At 47.1% G+C, this 26,476-nt stretch overlaps 1 long non-coding RNA gene across 1 annotated transcript; it reads left to right on the top strand.

The window, feature by feature from the left end:
• Positions 1–100: 100 nt before the first annotated feature.
• LOC146863672 (uncharacterized) lies at positions 101–18,192 on the top strand. Its single transcript, XR_014969079.1, has 3 exons — positions 101–385; positions 8,641–10,193; positions 17,962–18,192. It is a non-coding gene; the product is annotated as an uncharacterized LOC146863672 (long non-coding RNA).
• The last annotated feature ends 8,284 nt before the right edge of the window (positions 18,193–26,476 follow it).

Raw genomic sequence — 26,476 nt, 5'->3', positions numbered from 1 at the left:
ACTACTCATTAACATACGAGTGAGCCACTTTAAGATGGCCGCCACCTTTATTTTAGTATTTTAGACTTCGCGCTGCTCTAATATGAATACCCGGAAGCATAAATACCCGTTCTGTGCCGCAGAGCAGCTGTTTTGATTCACTGTCCTGGGACTCTGAACTAAGACAGCGCCTTTCATATATAACAAATAAGATCTTTTGAATACCTCTTGTGATACACATCACGTTTACAATGTTATTTGTTCACTCATTGTGCCCCCGGTTCCTTTTTTCAAGCGCCATGGTAGACACGCCCAATTTTGACAGCGATACTACACTCCGTAGACACTTCCCGTATGCCTTCAATTCAAGTTATGCCGATTACTCATGGCAAGTTGGTGGCACAAGGTAAGGGATCGTACATTTTTTCTCCAATAAGTAGATACATGAATTAAGTTTTTAAGATTATTTGTCTGATGCAGGCCGTGAAATTCCTCCAGTTTTTGGAGTAGATTGTTTCCTTTCATGTTGCCTGTAATTCTTTATTATTTGGAGATAACGAGTGTACTTCCATTTTATTGTCTATTTATATTATAAATTATACTTGTATAATGTATCTTCCTAATAAATTCAAGTATATACTAATCTCTCTATGAGTGATATTTTGTTTTGAACAATTTTAATTTTCGAGTGGCCTTTCCTACTGCAGAGTTTATTAGTTTTTTGGCATAATTAGATCATTAGTTTACATATTTTTACAGATTTTCTTTAGATTTCACCACCTACTTTGGACCAATTACTTTAAAGTCCGAAATTGATTCTTTTTTGGTAAGTTTTTTAAACCTCTTATTTCACAATAGGTTGGTGTGGGCTAATCTCGCAATCTCTCTAACTTTTATCTTAATAATAAATGAGCTAGACTGCGTGCTAAAGGTTCCTTTATGGCTCACGGTAATATAAATCATCTTTTTCTTCACTTCTTCTGGGTTTATATTTCTTTTATTATGTCTTTGGCTGATAAACACAATTTCTGTGATTATACCTTTTACAGAAGGGTCCTCATTCTGCATAAGAATCTTTCTGTCCTGAAGATGGTATTTTTAGGATGTATCACACGACAAGACCGAAACGTCGACCAGATTACCTATTTTCATCAGTAAAATAAATTGTTGTACTGTAATATTTTACTTATTGTTAAGGAAAAATTTCTTTCTGTAAATAGGCATTAGAAATTAGAATTAGCAATGATGTTTGCGGATGACACCTTGTTACTATCTAAATCGCCCATGGTCATCCTAAGGACCCTTGACAGCTTCTCTTTATTTTGCAAAAATAGGGGCTTAGAGATTAACACACTAAAAACCAAGTACATGGTATTTAACCCTAGTAAAACATCTCGCCCTAATCCTACCCTAAATGGTATCCAGCTACAGATGGTAGCTGTCTTCGACTATCTGGGTGTTACGCTGACGGAAACCTTTGGGTGGGGGGCCCACAGAAAGAAAAGGCAGGCTTAAGGTTAGCACAGCTGGCTGGGGGAATAGCAAAATTATACAGGAACTCAACATCTACACAACCGGGTCCGTTGACTGAGATATATAAAGTCCAAATTAGGAGTGCTATAATGTATGGGGCAGAACTTTGGGGACACCTCCCTGTAGGTGGACTGGTTAAAACTGAGAATATGTTTAGGAGACAGCTCTTGGGCCTACCGCAAAGCACCCCTCTTAACCCCCTACGTATGGACCTCGGGATTAGACCCATAGATGAGGAGATCGGACTGCGACCCTTGACTTTTTGGCGTAGACTATGGGCGACCCCCAAGCTACTAGCCTACCAGTCGGAACTCAAGGCGATCTTGGGGCTCCCAGGGGCGGGAAAACTATCCTGGTTCGCACACATAAAATATCTGTGCCTTAGACTAGGCTGGCCGAATCTATGGACCCACCCTGAGAAAGTGTCCCCGACAATATCACGACTCGAACTAGTCAACATTTACAGACAGTTCAGATTGGCTGAAATTCAAGGGAGTACAAAACCAGGCTGTTTAACCTCTGACTTCCTCAATTTTAAAGATGAGTATTTATTTGAGGCCTTCCTTGATGATGTTCATCCATTTATGGCGAGGAAACTCTATGCCCAGTTTAGATTGGGTTGCTTGCCGGTCCACGCACTTACAAACAAATGGTCAAAAGCTTCCCCTGCTGGATGTCCTGCCTGCAATAGCCAAGAAGAGACACCCATTCATGTTTTCTTCTTTTGTCCAGGATATAATGTACCCAGGAGGTATTGGCTCTTACCAAAATGCAGGAACCTGGGGTATATACATTCACGGGAGGCCTTTAGAGTTTTGCGAACCGACACTCCTCCCCGATTGTTTTTGCTGTGTCCCGTTTCCTTAACTCTATGTGGCATAGGCTCCGTAAGTTTTTTATTTCCCCCCACAAATGATAAATGTTCCTTTGCCATTTCCTACTGTTTTGATCTTATTAATACATGAAATCATTGTTTAATTCGCTTTTTAAACTTTAATAATTTTTTAACTGCTATGAAATTTGTTCAATTCACTGTACATGGCTATATTCTGTAATGTTTATTGATGTTTTTATTGCCCAAATTCAGTGATGTATATATTTTATCTTTTGCTTTTATGGTCTATAAAGATCGAAATAAAGCTTGGAAATGGTAATGGTAATAGTTATATATTCATGGAGGTTCGCAAGAGTCTAGGTATGTGTCGAAAGAGTTCCACATCCTTCTGAATGCCGGTTTCCAGGGAGAGTTCTGTAGTGCAATGTTGTCCGCTCCTCTGAGACGGGTGATCCAGTTGATCCAGCCTTTGTAAGATGTCTTGCTTGTGTCTTTCCAGTTGGCAAGGATCATTTTCACTGCTGCTGTCAGTAGCAGATCTAGTAGATCCTTATTGAGTTCAGAACTCAAGTCTGTGCTCATAAAAGCCATGGGTAGGGTGGAAAATTATTTTATAAGCATACAAGATTTACCGGTGATACACAATCTGGTACCCCCCCTAGGGTAGCACCACCGAGACAATTGTACTTAACTGGTTTCAACCAATGTTGCCTCCCCTGTGCCGCAAGGTGGGAGGCTTACCAACACCGGTTTGCATGTGTGCCAACATCCCCACAGAATGTCAGATGTAATTGATAATGAATGTAACTCTCCTTGCCTGTCTCCTACCTCCTCTTTCCCCTTTCCTCTGCCTTTTTCTGACTGCCTTACTTTTCTCTGCTCTAATTATAGATTTGGGGGTTAGCTAAACAAACGTGACACAATGTCTCAAGACACTGATGTATAAACTACACTTGGGACAAACTATGCTGACCCTCTAACAGAATTGCTAATGTGTTCTTGTATAAAAAATAAATAAACATGTTAAAATAAAAATAAAATAAAAAAGAAATGGGTTATATACATAAGTGACTAGCAGACATTTTTCATTTTAAAGATAGTCAATCTCTGTCACTTCTGTATATGTGAATACTGTTTTGTACCCTTTCATTTCGTTTTTAGGATTTAAAATTTCTACAAAAAAAGAATAAATGTGTTGTTTACTTATTTTTGATTTATTCACTCCTGATTATACAAATTGATTTATAAAATTCATATGCTTGAAGCCACTATTTTGGGCACTCATAAGTGATATTGTTGAACATTGTTTCACTATATTGAAATAAAATCCCTTGTAGGCACTTTTACTTGATTAAACTTTCTAAAAGTGGCATTTTCAGAATTACGATTTAAAATCCGGCTTCACCATAAGTTGTGATAAGTTTAAATTGTGATTCCAGAGACATGAACCTTGGGGGTCCCATCTCTTTCCAATTGGAAATTGTACTTAGAAAATGTAATAATGTAACCCCAATGTTATCCTATGGCAGAGATAGGCCTTGCAGTAGTGAAAAACAAATGTAAGTGGTTTTCACTACCAGCACATGTAAATTAAAGGTACATGCCCTACCTTTTAAATGCACTGCACCCTGCCCTTGGGCTGTCCATGGCCTACCACATGGGTGACATATATGTATTAAAAATGAAGGTTTGGGCCTGACAGGAGGTCTAAATTGCCAGGTCAACATGGCAGTTTAAAACTGCATTCAGTCTCTGAGACATGGTTAGAGGGCTACTTAAGTGGGTGCACAATCAGTGCTATAAACCCGCTAGTAGCGTTTAATCTACAGGCCCTGGGTACATGTAGTACACTTTACTAGGGACTTATAAGTAAATTAAATACATCAATTGTGGCTAAGCCAATGTTACTATGGATTAAGCAGAGAGCAGCACTGGTTAGCAGTGGTGAATTCCCCAGAGTCCTAAAGCCAACAAATACAAATTCATCCAAAAGGGTAAAAGGAAGGCTAAATGTTTGTGGTGACCTGCTGAAAGGGCCAATTCCAACACATCTCCTTTGCTATATATCTTTAGAGTTGGTAAAGTGGCCGTCTGGTATTTGGTAAGTGGAATGCCCCCAACCGCTAAATTATTAGATGATGTTAAATACCAACTTATGGATTGTTGCATATGATATATCGTCCTGCGCACGCTTCATAGTTGGTCAATGTCTCTTTTGGATCATGCCTTGCTGCAAACCCCATTTCACCTTTTCTTGCTGAGTAGTAAAATCGATGCCATGGATAAGACAAGAATTGCATCCATTCTGCAATGGCTCGCGAGCATGGCTTTCCACAGTATGCTGGGGTCAGGCGCAAACAAACCAAAGCCCACCACTTCCCTCATCCCCTTACCCACCGCCTACACTACACTGCAGTCATTACTTTTATGGGAGAGTTGTCCATCGATCTGTCGGTAGGCAAACTTATCCTACAGCAAGGATCGGGAGGGGTGTACCTCCGATACAGACTTTGGTGCTTCCCGACTAGAGCCCTCACTTTTAAGCTCAGGAGCAGCTGACAAACATTCTTGTAAGAATGACACACAAGGATGATCGTTTCAATGCTTTATATAAATGATTAATAGGCACAATTTATAAGACATGCCACATGTATATTTTAGAAGCAAAGCAGACGGATCATAAGTACAGAAAACCGTTCTAAATAAAATCTGTCATAGATTTGCCTCTAGTACACATGTACATCGAAATCTACACAGTGGCAGCCGCTAGCTGGGCAGCAAGTGGTGAGGCAGCACGGGGGACAAGAGAAATTCAAATAGAACTTGCCTGCAGCATGCTGCCCGCTGCCTCGCCAGCTCCTGACGATGCACACTCAGACTCCCAGACTCCCCTGCGCCAATCCAGTCGCTTCTTTGATGCTGGTATTACCATGTATGATAGAAGCCGTGGGATTGTGCGGAGCAGGCTGGTTTCACGCTCCAGCAGGGACTGGGAGCCTGGCTACTGAGCCCTGCCTATATCTCAGCAACAGCCTGGAGAGATCCAGGTGCCCATGTCGTTTGGCCATCCTAAGACGGCTGTCCAAACAGACATGCGCACTTGCAGGGCCCTGTGCCCAGCACTCTTCCTGCTGCTGTCCCTCAGAGGACAGCCCCGCCCTCAAAACCCGTCTGATGCTCTGGCGTAGAATGAAATGACAATAAAGCAGTTTATTTAATTGCATGATTATCACTTTATTTTACATGTGTCTGCTGGTTCCAGTAGTGGGTCGATGCTCCTCTGCCAGAACAGATGAGTCACTCCTGAATCTACACTTCCTTTTATAGGACTTCTAGCAAAGCCATGCATACATTCTACATGAGTACTTCATTCCCAGTATGGTCACCAATAGGGTATGAGCAAGAAGAAACATTTTCACTACAGGATAGATTCAAAGTTTCTTTCTTGATAGTAATGCACTGGGTGTGCAGGCATCCTCGCAGTGTATTCAAGCATTCTGACTGATGCATTGTGTAGCTGGAGCCTGGGACAGTTGAAATGTCCTTGCTTAGCTACAGTGAGGAAACGTCTCTGGGATCATTCTCTGGGTATCTGTGTGATTCTTACAATTCTTTAGTCGCCTATTGTGACCTATTGTGACATTGGTGCAAGATGGAGGGATGTGTAAACACAACCCAAGTTAGCATAAACTCAATTCATGATATATTTGTTGTGCAGAAAGAAAGGAAACTCTCCCAAAGTTAAGGGGCACTCTTAATCATGGGATTTTCTTTTTCAAGAAAAAGATGTGATTTCCAGGTAAAATCAATGGTATGCTTTAAAGAGCTGCACAAGTGAAATGTGAGCAGGAACCGAGGGTCTGTACTTGAGGGTGTAGGGCTGAGAAGAGAGCAGTTGTGCTTTTCAAATGAGCTATCAGAGCTGTTGCTTCAAAACTGGGCTGTGTGGAGGAGGCGTTCCATTATGTGAACTGGTGCACAGTGGCTTGGGTTTGCGGTGCATTACGCCACAGGTTGAGGTTCACTGTTTTGGGTGATTGTGGATTGTGCAGCAGAGTGGAGTTTATGTTGCTATTTTGACTTGTACTTGTGTCAGCTGCCTATTTACATATTTTTAGCAGTTTTTTTTATAAATCTTTTTATTGATGACATTGTATTAGCATTACACACAACACAATCAATGAGTAAGGAGTATACAGTTATACTTTTCTTGGGTTGTATAAGGGTTTCCACATTTGTTAAACACAATAATCAATTTATTAATTACTATTTTCAGTAGACTCTGGTTCATCGAGGGAGGGGAGAGAAGAGGCAGAGCCCAAATATTCCTCCTGTATGCATTCCATTTGCCCCATATTTGTGTCCATTTTTTGGGACATCCCCTAGATATATACACTGTTTTTCCCTGAACATGCACTAATCCATGTCTTTCTTCTATGCACTTATTGTGGGAACCTTCTGTGCCCCCTCCCTGCCCCACACACAATCTAGCAATATTCCTTTTGACAACCATCTGGCCCAACATTACCCACATTTCCTCTTTGCTACTTAAGTCCGATGGTTCCCAGATATTTAGCAGGCATCGTTTAGCCTCGAGGGCCAATCTCAGTCCCAAGGTTCCCTCAATACTGTGGGGTATTTCTGTCCTATGTCTACTGATGTAAGTGCACTCCCATAGTATGTGTAGGAATGTGCCTTCATGGCCACATTGTCGCCTACAGCCAGAGTCCGCCCTATAGCCCCTGTTAACCAGTGCTGGCCCCGAAAAATAGATTCTGTGCAGTATTTTTAACTGTACCAGCTTGAGTCTGGACTAGATTGCGACTTTCCTGGGTGAAGCCAATGCCTCCAACCACTGTTCATCTTCTAGTTCCGCTAGATTTATTTCCCATTCCTTATGGATAGATCAATGATATTGCTTTATTGGGCATGTACTCGTCAAGGAGTCTATCCTCCAATGGCAAGGCCTCCGGGAGTGTCTCTCCCGCTGAGATATTTACCTGTAAGGCGTGTTGCACTTGTAGATATCTAAATCTTTCTGAGTTTGCTAGATCATATTCTTGTTGCAGAAGTGAAAATGCAATCACTTCCCCCTCTACCATAGGCCCACCACCAAAACATTCCTATAATGTCCCAGTTGTCGAATCCCTTTGTCTTCCTTAAGGTACCCAATTGTTCCGAGTCCCACAGAAGGGTGGCCTGTGTGAGTTTCTTGGCCCATCCGAGCCTTTTGTGAGTAGTATGCCATATCTGGACAGAGTGCGACGTGGGTCCCGTTAGCTGCAGTTTTGTGGGTCTGGAATAAAGTGCCCTGATATAGAATCCCCCCGGCACAAGCAACCTGTCCATTTGATACCAAGGATCATTGTGGGACCGGTACGTACATTGGTTGAGGGCTGTCAACTGGGCAGCCCAATAGTATTTAATTTTTAGCAGTTGTATATAGCTCAAACTCGACCGAAGGTATCAGAGTTCTTTGCATGAGCACCAGTTACATTACAAACGGTGATATAGGGAAAAATAGGATACATTATATGCAAACACTCCCAGAACTGAGGCATGCAACTTTAATGCAAAGATTTGAAGTTAGAAGCAGTTTTGGGCCCCAGTAGGAACACAGGCCTCTGAAATAGTTCAAAATAGCAGGTCACAAAGGACAATGGGTTTAGCTGAACTAATCCGGTCACACAGTTCGTCGAAAACTCAGAAAGTAGCCTGCGGTTAGCAAGTTGAGCTTCTGCATGAAGCATAGATCATATCTTCCTTCAGACTTAGGAAACTAGCCGTGCTTGGGAGTAGAAACTACAAAATTAGGTTACCACACTTTCCATCTGCTAGAGAAAAGGGGTGAAATGTGCCACTTGAGTTACAGTCTATTTCCTTTGTAAATCGTGTTGGTGATGCATGTACATATAGATTACGTATGTACACCAGATGGACTGGTCCAGATGCAAGCTTTGCCACTGTTGAATGGATATTACAGCAGGCTTTTTAGGAAAGTCTATCCAATCATCTCAATGTAGAAACTCTGCTCCCCTTTGTGAAGCAAGGCCAGTACTCAATGTCACAGGGTCAGTATTTGCCAATGATAACTGGCATACTGGTGCCACATTGATATGTAGAGCTATATCTTTGTGGAATGGCACAGAAACAAATAGCCCTTTAAAATGTGATAAGATAGTAGGACAATGTCAGCAAATATGGGATGCAAACATAGAGAGATATACATTGACATGAACTAACACACACCCTAGAAGAGCAATGAAATTAACACAGTTTTATCTTTGTTTCAGAGGAAATGGGTCGGTAAAGGTGGGAAGGAACCTCAACTGCAATACTACCATAGACAACGCCGACGTGCAGGGGGGACCACTTTTGGCAGTGTGGGGCCTGGCTCCACATACAGCTACCCCCGACTGGAATGGTCTCTGCGCTCTCGTTACGCTGTACACCCCCTCCCTGGTGATACCAGGAGTGGATATTAAGAGATTGCATGACCATCCAATGCGCCGTCCAATTACCTTGTTGCATCACCACATGAAGAAAAGAGCTGCTGAGTAAATTGGCACCACAACCTGGTAAGATGTTCTGCAAGAATACAGACTGTTCAATGATGCCCAGCTGTTTTTCAGCAGCATCATTCCGTGGATTCATGAGAAAGCAACCGCCCGCTGGCTTCAGATCACGAGATGGGAGCTCATGAAGGTGATAAATGCAACGGAAGAAGGCTTTAATGCCATAAAGAAAGAATTACGTCCCCTTAGACTAACGGTGATGCAGCACAGATACATTTTAAATATAATGACACCCATGGAGAGGGGGTGTGTGCAAGAAGATTGGATCTGCCTGCTGCACATATGTGCCAGCCAATAATGCAGATAATGGGACACTGACTAAGGCCGTTCGGACATTGCATGATCTCCACAAGAAAATAGTCGAAGAGGGGGGGTGCTCCGGATGTTCGAGGGCTGGTTCGAATGGGTGCCGTCCTGGATGTCGGGGGTGTTCAAGGCCTTGTTGCCTCTAATTGTTGTGTCACTTTTGACGTGGCTTATATTTCAGGTGATACTAGCATGTTGCAAACGGATGACAGCTAGAGTAGGAGGAGCATTTTTGGTTAGGAAAGCACCATTAATGCCTTAGAACATAGTGTCATATATGAGGAGGCTCCCTTTGAAGATGGGAGGTTAGGAGAAGAAGTAGTTGAAGAATCAACTAGAGGGGGGATGATATAGGGAAAAATAGGCGACATTATATACAAACACACACAGAGCTAAGGCATACAACTTCCATGGAAAGATTTGAAGTTAGAAGCAGTTTTAGGGACCAGTGGGAACACATGCCTCTGTGAGAAATAGTTCAAAATAGCATGTCCCAAAGGACAATGGGTTTAGCTGAACTAATCCGCTCACACAGTTTGTTGAAAACTCAGGAAGTAGCCTGTGGTTAAGAAGTTGAGCTTTTGTATGACCCATAGATCATATTTTCTTTCAGACTCAGGAAACCAGTTGTGCTTAAGAGTAGAAACTACAAAATTAGGTTACCACACTTTCCATCTGCTAGAGAGATGGGGCAAAATGTGCCAATCATGCTGAAGTCTATTTCCTTTGTAATCGTGTTAGTGATGGATGCACACATAGATTAAGTATGTACACAGGATGGACTGGTCCAGATGCAAGCTTTGCCACTGTTCATGATGACATAAATGTCCAATAAGCGTTAAGCAAAGATATAATCACTTGCTGTGCAGGAAAACAGATGTATGTGAAATGTTGTTACTAACGTTTAGATTCTGAAAATAGCAAAACCACAGAGGTTTCTGTTAAACATGCAAGGCGAGGGGGGCGTGGCTTGGCTGCAAAGCGGAATGCCTGCCTGAAACCGCAGCTCCGCCGATCGAGCTAATTAAGCCGGCAATTATCGGCGAAACTGGTGTCTGGACTCGGACCTCTCGACCCCAGTACTCCGCACAGTAACAGCGCTCTGCCCGACGCAACTTCTAGACCTGTGGCTGGAGCCGTTGAAAAGATCGGACTGACGTGCTGTGAGCGGCGAGGCGGCCTGGTGCGCTCGTGGAGGCCGGGGGCTTGCGTGAGGCCGGGCCCGAGAGTGCGCTGCGCTGCAGAGGGGCGGACTGCTGCTCTGCCTGGCCCTGTGACCGCGGCCTGATCGGTGTGCACCCCCGCCGGCAGAGCAATCGTGCAGTGGCAGGGTGACCGGCGCTGCGGACAGTTGCTGACTGTGTGGCGGCGAAGTGCGGAGAGGACTCTGCCCACCACCGCGCTCCGAGGAATCGAATGAAACACAGGGAACGGAAGGTGAGAGCCTGCGCCGGTGGTCGGTGTGCGCTGGTGGACCGCGACCTGTGAGAGCGCTGTGCCCGGGCTCCCTGGGCGGATCACAGCTCCGCGCCTGCGGGACACCCACGGCCCCTATGGGACAGCGAGATTCGGGCCAGGCATAGCGGGACTGGACGGAAGGCGGCCATATTATCTGGGGCAGTAGCGCTGCTGACGGCTGCACTAAGGAGCCCCACAGAAGAAAGTTTGGTGGAGAGGATACCTACAGCAGTGGTTCGCCGCATTGAGATTGTGGCAGAGACGCCGAGCCGCTGTACTCGGGCCCATTGCAAGGCGCAGTTATTGCAAGCGGTGGCGAGGTTCAACCACTTTAGGCGCCTGGGTCGCGAGGCGCGCACCGCCATCTTGCCTTGCACCCGGCACGGTGTGGGAGTGACCTGGAGCCGAGTGCGTTGCCGGGGGCGAACTGGGGAGCTGCGCTGCTTTGAACTGAAGGGCAGAAGTGGAGCTGCTGCGAAGGGGGTAGCCAAAGCCCGAGAGACCACGCTGCGGCTGACCCGTGCTAGCGGATGTAGCCTGTTGCGGCGCAGCCCTACCCAGGTACCGATGAACTAGCTCCACTGGATATTTGGGTCGACTGCCTTTCCTGCTGCCTACCGTGGGCACCCGGAGTGGGGTGCCTAGCGACGCGAAAGGAACCTGAGTTACTGTTGCCCTTATCAGACGTCTGTGTTGGGGGTGCGCAATGGGCAAACCAGACACGCGGCAGCCGAGGCTAACCTTTGACAAATCCAAACAGAAAACGGCGGAGCAGGAACACCGGGACGCTGATGCAGCGAGGGAGGAACAGGGTGGCTCTCAAGAAGCGGACATTAAATCGATGTTACAAGAACTAAAAGCGAGCCTGCAGGGCATAGACAACAAAATGGACGCACTGGCAGCACGTATGGACAGCATCACGACACGAATGGATAAACAAGAAAGTAGAGTGGAGGTGCTGGAAACGCGAGTGACCGACGCGGAAGCATGTCAAACAGACCTAGACAAAAAACTGCGCGGCATGGACAAGGTTCTGGCGATAATTCAACAAAAGAATGAGGACTTGGAAGCGCGCTCGCGGCGCAACAATGTCCGCGTCACGGGGGTGGCAGAAACGACAGACATTACAAACATGGAGCAATATGTTGAGCAGATGTTGAGGGACCTCTTTGGGTCAGGTCTATCACAGATGTTCCTCGTTGAAAGGGCGCATAGGACACTGGGGCCTAAGCCTAAACCGGGAGCGCCGCCTAGGCCCATTATTGCGCGCGTCTTAAATTACAGAGACCGTGATGCGATATTACGCATGGCGAGAGACATGAAAGACGTGCAATATAAAGGCAACCACATCGCCATCTACCCGGACTTTACTATGCAAGTGCAGGCCGCTCGCAGAGAATTCATGCCAGCGAAAAAACTCTTCCAACAAACGGGCACAAAATATTCACTAATATACCCTGCGAAGCTCAGAGTGCAAGGCCCGGGAAAACCGTCTTTCTTTCTGGATGCAAAGGCGGCCCTGCAGTATGCAAAACAACTGGCAAGAGACCAAAAGAACCAAACGCATTCGGAGGGACCGGAACTGCGGGACAGGCTAAGTGATGTTGAGTGATCGCAGATGTTAAGTCTTTGACATTGCGCTGTGGATGGCCTGCCTGGGTCGGGTCCGGGCCGAATGCCTGCTCGGAATATCGGATGTTAACTAATTGTGGCGGGGGGGTAGTAGGTGGCCAACTTGCGTACCCCAGGGGATGATTCCCAATCATTGGTTACCGATCAAGACTTTAGTTACAGTTCCTGTGGCTGGGAGGGTGACCTGGTGGGAAATTGCACAACCTAATTGGGGGGTTGGAGCGGGTGGGGATTATAACTTACGTTTGGGGGGTTTTGATGTTAATTGTTTGACTGGTAGCGAGCAGTTGGATGAAGCGAGAACTTGCGTGAAAACGAATACTGTACAATATGTATCGCCCCGTCGGCAACGACTTTACTCACTGTGCTATGGCCGCTTCTATACACTGTGGCCCGCCGGGCCCTCACGATATATCACGCTATGTATATGGGGGTGGATGTGTGGTGAGATGCACGGCGCTGGTGTGCTGTTCGAACAAGGTCTTTTACTGCCACTGCTGCCGTGAAGCAAATAAAATGTCTTACCTGGAACGTGCGGGGCATGAATAACAGACGTAAAGCCAGGCTGGTGCAGGACTTCTTACTTAGAAAAGAAATAGACATCTGCCTCCTGCAAGAGACCCATTTGACTGCTAATACCGTACCACTGCTCCGCCATAGTAGATGGGGAGAGATAGTTCATGCTTCTTATTCTAACTACTCCAGAGGTGTGGCGGTACTGATCAGAAGGGGTCTTCAATGGAAAACGCATGAGGAAATTAGGGATAATGGAGGCAGATACGTACTGCTAGTGGGGACGCTGTGCGGTATGAGAATGGTGTTGGTGAACGTGTATGGCCCGAATGACGATAGCCCAGATTTCTACTGTGAACTATGGCATAAGGTGCAGGCCTGTGGTCCGGCGGCGATTATGTGGGGGGGAGATTACAATGTTGTACTTTCGAACACTATGGATAGGCAGGGCACAGCCAGAGAACATCACCCCAGGGCATCAGAGGCGCTAGGCGATATTATGCAGGAGGCGGAACTGGTAGATTCCTGGAGGACACTGCATCCCGGGACTCGCGCGGGTACCTGCCTAACAATGCATAGAGCTGCATGGTCCAGGCTAGACTACTGGTTGCTCTCTAGAGACTTACACACTTCAGTGTTGGAGGTGACACACTTGCCGAGGTCGCTGCCTGATCATGCCCCGGTATACTTGTCAATGTCCACACCGTCACAGTATATCCAACCGTTTAGCTGGAGGTTCCCCTCCCAGGCACTGCGCGACCAGGTATTTCAGCAGGAACTGCGCGAAAAGCTAGAGGAGTACTTTGAGATTAATGAGGGCACGGTAGATTCGCCAGGCACGCTCTGGAAGGCTTGTAAGGTGGTGACGAGGGGACACTGCATGTCGCTAAAAACAGGTGTGTTAAGATCCATAAGAGATTCACTGCGCAAACTTGAAACAGACCTTGCTAAACTTGAGTCTGAATTGATAGAAGCGCCAACAGACAGAATACGTGCAGACTTTAGATCGAAACTTAATCAGTATCAGGAGGAGGCGGACAGAGAAGTGGCATATTTGTCTAAAGATAGCCAGGCCAGACGTTATGGAGAAGGAGACCGTGCTGGGCGCACACTGGCAAACATGCTGTGAGCGCCACGAGGGATAGATTATATCCTGGAACTGAGGGGTGTAGAAGTGTCAAGAATTCCTGTCATACAAGGGAAACACGCCCATATGTAAACAGGAGAGCTGTTACATAACTCAAGGAAAACACGCCCTTATGTAAACAGGAGAGCTGTTACATAACTCAAGGGAAACACGCCCTTATGTAAACAGGAGAGCTGTTACATAACTCAAGGAAAACACGCCCTTATGTAAACAGGAGAGCTGTTACATAACTCAAGGAAAACACGCCCTATAAAGGGAGGAACCGGGAGGTACAACGCTGTCGGATATTGTGTTCACACCGACGTACCTGCTTCGTGAAGAGCAGTGTTCCGGAGTGGTGCTCCAGTAAGGCAAGAACGGAGGTAGGTCGAGTCGTTACTCCCTGGGCCGTGTCTTGCCCCATCGTCACCTGTGAAGGACCCGGAAGCTCTACCGGTCAACCATTGAGCTTCGCTTTTTGACTCGGCTGAGTCCAAGCGCAGTGGCGCTTTTGCTGGTTGGAGTCGTAACTCCCAGCCCGACCAGAGACACAGGGACTGCCAGCTGTAACGCACACCAGGAGGTGTTTGCCGCGTTACAGACTCGGAAGTCCACAGGATCGGTTGAGCGGCTGCTCCCTTCAGGTAGAGACCCCGGCTGGGTGTTTCCCTGACTCCTCGATTCTCCCCAACACTCTTCGTGCCCCTCACAGCCTACCGATTGGCATTGTCGGCCATTTCATTTCTGCCCTCTGTTGGCATACGCCGGGACCGGCGTATATGCAGAGGACGGTTAGGACCATCCGTGCTGTGGGCTGGTAACGTACTTAGCCTGGAGGATTCCAGTGACTATAACTTGTTTATTCTTTGTATTATATTTGCCTTCATTAAAACAACTAACCCTTCACTAGTGGTTGCGTCCTCATTGTCGTGTCTGTTAAACGATCCTGAGACGTTCAGGGCGTTACAAGAAGGAGAAATGGTAAGGGAGCCACCAGCCATACTTGAAACCATGACAGCCTACTATAGCGAATTATATACTTCCAAGGTGACACCAGAGGACCGGGTGCTAAACGACTACCTGGACACCATAGCTTTAGCATGGTTCAGTAATAGTGCCAGACAGTATATGGACTTACCGTTTACGCAGGACGACATAAGAGCTATAATAGCTAGTTTGCCACTTGGCAAAGCACCGGGCCCCGATGGGCTGACGGCGGCCTTCTATAAGGAATATGCAGATATACTGGTCCCGAGACTGCATAGGGTGTTTGAGGAGGCAGTAGAAAAAGGCGTACTCCCACAGTCGATGCGTGAAGCAATGATAATTACTCTGCTTAAACCTGGAAAAGACCCCACTAGCCCAGACTCCTATCGCCCACTTTCACTAATAAACCTCGATGCCAAAATATACGCCAAGATGCTTGCGGACCGCTTAAAATACATGATGCCACAAATTGCGCTCTCTGACCAGTCGGGATTTGTATTGGGGAGGTCCACTTCGCATAACTTAAGAGTGCTGTTTGGGCTCCTGCATTACCTGGATCCCAAGGTGCAGGCCGCAGCTGCATTGTTGGATGCGACTAAGGCATTTGACTCCCTGGAGTGGAAATTCCTACTGACACTTTTCACCCGAATGGGATTCAGCCCGCTCTTTGCCAGGAGAATTGGCGTACTTTATAACAATCCGACGGCCAGGGTACGGGTGAATGGACAGGCGTCTGCTCCTATATCCATAACAAGAGGGACCAGGCAGGGGTGCCCGCTATCACCGTTACTATTCGCTATCGCGACGGAACCACTAGCGGCTCGCATGAGACAACATCATACTCAGCGTAGCATTGGTTTCACGTCACGCGGGCTGCTCATATCCATGTATGCCGACGACATCACCATATACATGATGAACCCATCGGAGAATTTCGACCCGTTAATGCGTGAAATGGTACGCTACAGTGGCCTCACTGGCATAGATATAAACTGGTCGAAGTCGGTAATGCTGCCACTGACGGAGGGTACGACCACATGCCACACTGAATTCCCAATAGATTGGGTGACGGACGAGGTCAAGTATTTAGGTATAAATATAAGCCGCTCTATTCACGAGATAGGGCTGGCTAACTTTGGTGTGGCCATGGAATGGCTAGAAAGCAAAGTAAAGAGATGGAAAACGCTGCCATTGTCGTTGACGGGCCGAATAGCTATCGTAAAAATGGTGGTGGTGCCTAAGTTTCTTTATCTGTTTGTGAACATCCCCTTGCCATTAACGTGGCGTTCTTTCGCCGACTTCGCTCTGCCATGATTGAACTGGTTTGGGCGGGCAAGCAGCCCAGAGTAGCCTGGAACCTCCTTACACTTCCCTTCCATCAAGGGGCGGACTTTGAGCTATATGCCTATAGTGCGCAGGCCCAATACTTACACTACTGGCAACACCCGATCCCCTATCAGCCTCACGTGGCAATAGAGATGGACGTGGCGGCACCCTGCCCCCTAAGGACAGCGGTGTATCAGCGATACAAACGGTCCCAGGAAGACATTGACACCGTAGAGATGGTGCGTTGGGCTTGGTCGAACATTGCGAGACGGGCGGGCATATCTGCCCTATACTCCCCGAGCATGCCGTTGGAGGGCAATCTGCTGCTGGGACGGCTGACAGACGCGGCGGTGGTGCAGCGAGCGCGTGACTGCGGCCTGAGGGTGGCGGGTGACTTATATCCAGAAGACACTTTTCTTACAATACAGAATATGGTCGCAGCGCCTGAGCCGACGGCATCAGAACTACTACTATACTATCAACTGAGGGCGGCTTGTAAACACAGGTATCCTATGTTCCCAAAGGCCCCACCGACGCTGGCGGCTCTGGAAGACATACTCTCGAACACCTCCTCGCGCAAACTGATAACGCGCATCTATAGGGTTACACAAAACGCAACACCTGTTGCGCATGTGGACTCCAGATCTCTGTGGGAGGCGGAGGCAGGCATTAATATCACAGAGAAACAGTGGAAATTTTGCTGCACCCAACTTGAAAACCTGTCGCCTAATTATATACTGAGGCTGATACACTTCAATTACTTACATAGGACGTACCGTACACCCGTACAACTCTTTAAAATGGGATTACAGGCTGATGCGAATTGTTGGAGATGTGGCGAGAGAGAGGCCACGTTCTACCACCTTGCATGGCTATGTGGATCGGTATATATCTTTTGGGAAACAGTCTTCAATACCATAGGGAAGATAGTGGGAACAGCTATAGACCCGGACCCGCTTGTGGCCCTCCTGGGATTTGTGATGAATGTACCTAGTGCCTCACGTAAGTTAGTGGCTCTTCTTTTATTGCTCGCCAAGCGACAAATAGCGCTGCACTGGAAGAAAAAAGCTCCGCCGAAAGCATCAGGCTGGGTGGGATCAGCGGTGTACTGTAAGGAACAATTGGCCGCCTACTGGGATCAGATGCCGCAGCGTTCGAGGCCTGCGGACATATGGCAGCCGCTGGTAGACTGGCTGGCAGAGGCGGAAGTGAATGACAGTGACTGAGGAAGAATGTTGGATGTACGGCACTGTAGCACAGTTCGGGTGGGGTTGCACCATGGGGCGGACATGAGGGGAGGGCGCCACTGCCCCCCGCAAGGCGTTGCCTGGGTAGAACGGCGGGGGGGGGGGAAATGACGTAAGTGCCCTGACGGATAGAATGTGATCTGCGTGTGCGGGATACCTCGTGCCCGCGCAGACATGGTAATACATGGTTGCTGGGTGATAACTGCAAGAGTCTCTGTCCAGGACATTGGTCGCTATTCTTCGACTCTCGTTTACAGCTGTTATTGTAGATTATTAAGTTTAAACAATGCTGTTAGAACTTTGCTCAAGTGTATGACATAGATCCGTACTAGCGGCGTGACGCTACGAAAACAAGCTGCCTGCCTCCGGGTTGTTGGCTGAATAGCAGTGTACACTTTGATGGCACAATAAAGGTTTTTGAAAAAAAAAAACATGCGAGGTGAGGGCCATGTGGCCCACACAGATATACGCTTTGTTTCCAAGATGTTATTGTATCTGCTGATTTAATCTACCCATTTGTGACGTAAATCCTATGCTTGAACGTTTTTCTGTTGTGGTTTTAGAGTATATAATCCACTGCTTTTGAACTGTTTGTTGTAGATCAGATTCCAGTCTCGGCTGAGCCTGGCTGATCTCCTCAATTGATTAATGCATTAAACCATATTGTATTATCAACTTGCCTCTTTGTTGTTTTTAGGTCGAACCTAGCGGCACCGCGTATGCGCTGCTCGCTCTGCGAGACTGCTGTAGTAGAGTATGTGAGACAAGCAGCGCCCACTCTCCGCCCATATTTTTCATTGGCTTGTGTCATTGTCTTTCGTAAATGCTGCCTTCGGATTCGTTAATAGGCTTGTTAGTCCCTCCTTAGTACGTCCTTGTCTTCATTTGTAACCTCCCATGGCTACTGGCCCTTTTACTTTTATTGTTACACTCAACCTGTTATTTAGTCTGTAAGCACTATTTACTTTACTGAGTTTCTCTAACTGCAGGCCGGAGAGGCGCTGCTTCAGCTGCAACCTCTTGTTTTTTTTCAAGCAGCACGGCCACCCCCGTAACAGGGGCGCCTGCTTTCAGTCACTTTAACCCGGCATTATCTCGTGTCTGTTTCGACCCCCCAAGTAAAATGGATTTAGAAAGGATTCGCGAATGAAGTCATGTGAATTCCAAGTAGCACATAATCCTATGCCAATGGGCTGAAGCTGACAACAGCACATCTGTGTTACATGTCATCTGTACTAAAACCACCAGACAGGTTGTTATCAAAAGCCTGCTTTATTAACAACACCACCACCAATACCACCACCACCACCAATACCACCATCACCACCAACACCACCAATACCACCACCAGTACCACCACCACCAATACCACCACTAATACCACTACTGCCACCAATACCACCACCAATACCCCCACCACCAATACCAATACCACTGCCAATACCAATACAACCACCACCACCAATACCACCACCTCCACCAATACCACCATGACCAATACCACTACCAATATCACCACCAATACCAATGCTTTCACCACCAATAGCACCACCAATACCACAACCACCAATACCAATACTTTCACCACCAATACCACCAATACCAACACAACTAATACCAATAACATCCCCACCAATACCACCACCAGTACCACCACCAATACCAATACTGCCGCCACCAATACCACCACCACCACCACCAATACAATACCACTACCAATACCACCATCACCAATACCAATGCCACAACCAATCCCAATATCACCGCAACCAATACTACCAATCCAAATACCACCACCACCAATACCACCAGCACCAATACCACCACCACCCCAATGTCAACGCCAATCCCAATACCACCACCAATACTACCAATACCACCACTACCAATACCACCACCACCAATACCACCACCAATACCACCAAGACCAATACCACCACCAATACCACCAGTGTGGCTCACTGGTTAGAGGCGGCAGACCCGTAAGCAGAGAATTGGCCAGGGACCAGGGTTCAATTCCCGACGCGGCAGGGTCGTGGACCAGGGTCAAAACGGACTCGATAATTCTCGCCTCGGTACCTACTCTAACCAGGAACACACTCGGCAACTCTGGGCATTAAGCTTGCCTCATCTCTACAACGGCCCCCCACAGACGCTGGGGATGCCTGGTTTCCCCTTGGAGATACCCAGAAAGGGACCATCTCACAGGGATAGCCAGGACGGGTTCCCCAGCGGTCTATAGCGCCGGGACACCTCCTCGTGAGGTAGCTGTTCGCGCTTTACAAATATCAGTATTATTATTATTATATTATTATCACCACCAATACCACCATCACCACCAATACCACCACCAGTACCACCACCAACAATACCACCACTTATACCACTACCGCCACCAATACCACCACCACCAATACCACTGCCAATACCAATACAACCACCACCACCAATACCACCATCTCCATCAATACCACCATGACCAATTCCACCAATACCACCACCAATATCAACACCACCAATATCACCACCAATACCAATACTTTCACCACCAATAGCACTAGCACCACCAATACCACAACCACCAATACCATCACCACCAATACCAGCACCACTACCAATACTTTCACCACCAATAGCACCAGCACCACCAATACCAACACAACTAATACCAATAACACCAATACCACCACCACCAATACCAATACCACCACCAATACCACCATCACCACCAATACCACCACCACCAATACCAATGCTACCACCAATACCAATATCGCCACAACCAATACTACCAATCCAAATACCACCACCACCACCAATACCACCACCAATGCCAACGCCAATCCCAATACCACCACCAATACTACCAATATCAATACCACCACTACCAATACCACCACCACCACCAGTGCCCCCACCACAATGAGTACCACAAAAAACAATACCACCACCAATACCACCACCACCACTACCAATACTACCGCCAATACCAATACCACCACCAATATCACCAATACTACCACCACCAATACCACCACCACCACCAATAGCACCACCACCAACACCACCACCACCACCAATAGCACCACCACCAATACCACCACCATGAATACCACTGCCACCAATCCCACCACCACCAATACCACCACCACCAATACCAATGCCACTGCCAGTCCTAATACCACCACCAATACTACCACCACCAATAGCACCACCAATACCACCACCACCAATACCACCTCCAATACCACCAATACCACCACCACAAATACCACCACCACCAATACCACCACCACCAATACCACTACCACCACCAATACCAATACCACCACCACCACCAATACCACCATCACCAGTAATACCACCACAGTATTAACACCACCAACACCACCACTAATACCACCAATACCACTACCGCCACCAATACCACCACCACAACCAATACCAACACCACCAATACCAATACCACCACTGCCAATACCAATACCACCACCACCAATACCCCCAATACCACCACCACCAATACCACCATCACCAATATCACCATCACAACCAATGCCACCAATACCACCACCACCAATACTAATACCACCACCACCAATACCAGCACCAAAACCAATACCACCACCAATACCAACACTTTCACCACCAATAGCACCAGACAACCTATACCAATACCACCACCACCACCAATTCCACCACCTATACCACCATCAATACCAATACCACCACCACTACCAATACTAATGCCACCGCCAATCCCAATACCACCACAACCACTACCAATACCACCACCATCACCAATAATACCAATGCCACCACCACCAATACTACCAATACCACCATCACCAATACCACAACCAATACCAATACCACCCCCAATACCACCACCACCACCAATACCACCACCACCAATACCACCACCAATACCACCAATACCAATGCCACCACCAATCCCAATATCACCACAACCGATGCTACCAATCCAAATACCACCAATACCACCACCACCACCAATGTCAACGCCAATCCCAATACCACCACCAATACTACCAATACCACAACTCCCAATACCACCACCACCAATACCACCACCAATACCAACACCACCAATACCACCATCACCACCAATACCACCACCAGTACCACCACCACCAATACCACCACTAATACCACTACCGCCACCAATACCACCACCACCACCAATACCAATACCACTGCCAATACCAATACAACCACCACCACCAATACCACCATCTCCATCAATACCACCATGACCAATTCCTCCAATACCACCACCAATATCAACACCACCAATATCGCCACCAATACCAATACTTTCACCACCAATAGCACCAGCACCACCAATACCACAACCACCAATACCATCACCACCAATACCAGCACCAATGTCAATACTTTCACCACCAATAGCACCAGCACCACCAATACCAACACAACTAATACCAATAACACCAATACCACCACCACCAATACCACCACCCCCAATACCACCATCACCCCCAATACCACCACCAATACCACCACCACCAATACCAATGCCACCACCAATACCAATATCGCCACAACCAATACTACCAATCCAAATACCACCACCACCAATACCACCAGTACCAATACCACCACCACCACCAATGCCAACACAATCCCAATACCACCACCAATACTACCAATACCAATACCACCACTACCAATACCACCACCACCAATAACACCACCACCAATGCCCCCACCACAATGAATACCACAAAAAACAATACCACCACCACCACTACCAATACCACCGCCAATACCAATACCACCACCAATATCACCAATACCAATACTACCACCACCAATACCACCACCACCACCAATAGCACCACCACCAATACCACCACCATGAATACCACTGCCACCAATCCCACCACCACCAATACCACCACCACCAATACCACCACCAATACCAATGCCACCACCAGTTCTAATACCACCACCACCAATACTACCACCACCAATAGCACCACCAATACCAATATCACGACCACCAATACCACCGCCAAAACCACCGCCACATATACCACCACCACCAATACCACCAATACCAATACCACCACCACCACCAAAACCACCATCACCAGTAATACCACCACCAGTATTAACACCACCAATACCACCACTAATACCACCAATACCACTACCGCTACCAATACCACCACCACAACCAATACCAATACCAACACCACCAATACCAATACCACCACTGCCAATAACAATACCACCAATACCCCCAATACCACCACCACCAATACCACCACCACCAATATCACCATCACCACCAATGCCACCACTACCAATACCACCACCACCAATACTAATACCACCACCACCAATACCAGCACCAAAACCAATACCACCACCAATACCAACACTTTCACCACCAATAGCACCAGACAACCTATACCAACACCACCAATACCACCACCACCAATACCACCACCACCACCACCAATTCCACCACCTATACCACCATCAATACCACCACCACCAATACTAATGCCTCTTCCAATCCCAATACCACCACAACCACTACCAATACCACCACCATCACCAATAATACCAATGCCACCACCAATCCCAATACCACCACCACCAATACTACCAATACCACCATCACCAATACCACAACCAATACCAATACCACCACCACCAATGCCACTACCACCAATACCACTACCACCACCAATACCAGTACCACCGCCAATACCAATATGACCAATACAAATACTACCACCACCAATAACACCAATACCACTACCCCCAATACCACCACCATAAATACCACCCCCACCAATACCACCACCACCAATACCACCACCACCAATACCACCATCACCACCAATACCACCACCAATACCACCACCACCAATACCAATGCCACCACCAATACCAATATCGCCACAACCAATACTACCAATCCAAATACCACCACCACCAATACCACCAGTACCAATACCACCACCACCACCAATGCCAACACAATCCCAATACCACCACCAATACTACCAATACCACCACTACCAATACCACCACCACCAATAACACCACCACCAATGCCCCCACCACAATGAATACCACAAAAAACAATACCACCACCACCACTACCAATACCACCGCCAATACCAATACCACCACCAATATCACCAATACCAATACTACCACCACCAATACCACCACCACCACCAATAGCACCACCACCAATACCACCACCATGAATACCACTGCCACCAATCCCACCACCACCAATACCACCACCACCAATACCACCACCAATACCAATGCCACCACCAGTTCTAATACCACCAATACTACCACCACCAAATAGCACCACCAATACCAATATCACGACCACCAATACCACCGCCACATATACCACCACCACCAATACCAATACCACCACCACCACCAAAACCACCATCACCAGTAATACCACCACCAGTATTAACACCACCAATACCACCACTAATACCACCAATACCACTACCGCTACCAATACCACCACCACAACCAATACCAATACCAACACCACCAATACCAATACCACCACTGCCAATAACAATACCACCAATACCCCCAATACCACCACCACCAATACCACCACCACCAATATCACCATCACCACCAATGCCACCACTACCAATACCACCACCACCAATACTAATACCACCACCACCAATACCAGCACCAAAACCAATACCACCACCAATACCAACACTTTCACCACCAATAGCACCAGACAACCTATACCAACACCACCAATACCACCACCACCAATACCACCACCACCACCACCAATTCCACCACCTATACCACCATCAATACCACCACCACCAATACTAATGCCTCTGCCAATCCCAATACCACCACAACCACTACCAATACCACCACCATCACCAATAATACCAATGCCACCGCCAATCCCAATACCACCACCACCAATACTACCAATACCACCATCACCAATACCACAACCAATACCAATACCAATGCCACTACCACCAATACCACTACCACCACCAATACCAGTACCACCGCCAATACCAATATGACCAATACAAATACTACCACAACCAATAACACCAATACCACTACCCCCAATACCACCACCATAAATACCACCCCCACCAATACCACCACCACCAATACCACCACCACCAATACCACCACCAATGCCACCGCCAGTCCCAATACCACCAATACTACCCCAATACCAATACCACCACCAATACCACCACCACCACCAATACCAATACCACCACCGCCAATACCACCAACACCACCAATATCGCCACTACCAATACTAATACCACCACCACCTGGAGTGTTTTTTATTAGGCCAAAGATAGCAATGGCATTACGCAATGTCACACTGCACACTCAAATCACAGAGAGGGCAGGAAATAGCCCTCCCCCCGCTCTTCCTCCTGAGCTGCGACAGTGTAATCACAGAGCGAAAGGTGTTGGAGCGCTTTGTTAGTGTTTATAGCTCGGATCATATGTAACTGTCACTTCACACTTTGTCGGTGTAATTTATAACACTTACACATCTTCTTCACGGCACTATTTATCACTACTTTGAAGACATCGCAGGTCGGTCTCTTCCGCTGACATTTACAATCTGACAAGCGGTCAAGAAAGACCGTTATTGCAATAGGTCTCGCATTTGTGAGAGTTAAAGATTAGTATTGTAAATGACAATGCCTTTTGTTTATTTTTTCAAACCCAAAACATAAATAAAAGGCATTGTCATTTACAATGCCAATAGCTCAAACTCTCGTGAATGCGAGACCAATTGCATTACAAATGCTTGTTTAACAGAGAGTTTTCCCTCCAACAATGGACACATTAAGTTGTTCTGGATAAAATAGACCTAATATTGTCCTGAATTTTGACCCTTTGTAAGTCACTGCCCTACCCTCATGCCAGGTAGTCACTTATTTTCTGCCATCCCATGTTCTCTCATTCTCATCCTGTCCTCCCACCTTCTTAGTGCTTTTTTTCTACAGATTCTCCCTCGCATCCTGTACTGTTATGTCTGCATTGTATAATTTCGGCACCCTGTGTCATGTGCCATTCTGTGTCACTCTCATGTTCATTTTTAGGTCTCGCCTAGGCAGCGCATTCTCTGTCTCGTCGAGAGATGCTGTATACAGTATAGTGGGGGAAGCTCCGCCCACTTTCCAGCCTTATTTTTGATTGGCTTGAGTCATAATTTCTGCATTCTGATTGGTGCTTGGCTTGTTAATCCCGCCTCCTGACGTCCATGTCGTCATTTTTATCCTTACGAGGCTATGGGCCCCTTTACTATAAAAACAGTTTTGTTCACCTGCCTCACCTCGTTCCCTCCCGCAGTCCGTAATTTTTTTGATTAAAAACACCTCCCCAATCGTGCCTTCTTTAATGCCCGCAATTCTGTTTACAATGCAATAGGGCTCGCGTAAATACAAGTCCATTTGCATTTTCAATGTTTGTTTGTTTTGTGATTGGTGGCTGTATTTGCACTCTTTGTCTCGCATGCACGCGATGCCTTACATCGTACGCATTCATGACAAAACAGTGGCGTTTTTACAAATCACTGTGGGAGGCAGAGACTGCACAAGCAGCGAAGCAGCGGACGGCCTGGCCAGTCACGGGTCGGCGCTCCTTGTTTCCTTCTGCTGCTACTGGAGACCGAGGCAGGGCCTCTGAAGACAAAGCGGCCCCTCTTTCACAGCTTCGGGCTTTGGTGTCGGGCATAGAGGAGTACAGTTCCGACAACAGCTGCTGCAGGCGACAGGGTGAGCTGAAATATGGAGCCTCACAGGTTGAGTCACCACGCTCCCATAAGCTGCCCTGCTCTCTGGAAGCAGCGGAGGTCCTTGCTGGCCCGGCCGCCTTCCGGTAATCCCGTACTGCAGCC

The sequence above is a fragment of the Triturus cristatus genome, chromosome 2_1 (assembly GCF_964204655.1).
Source record: "Triturus cristatus chromosome 2_1, aTriCri1.1, whole genome shotgun sequence".
NCBI lineage: Eukaryota > Metazoa > Chordata > Amphibia > Caudata > Salamandridae > Triturus > Triturus cristatus.
Note: the sequence above shows the minus strand (reverse complement) of the source record. Positions and strands in the feature narration are given on the sequence as shown.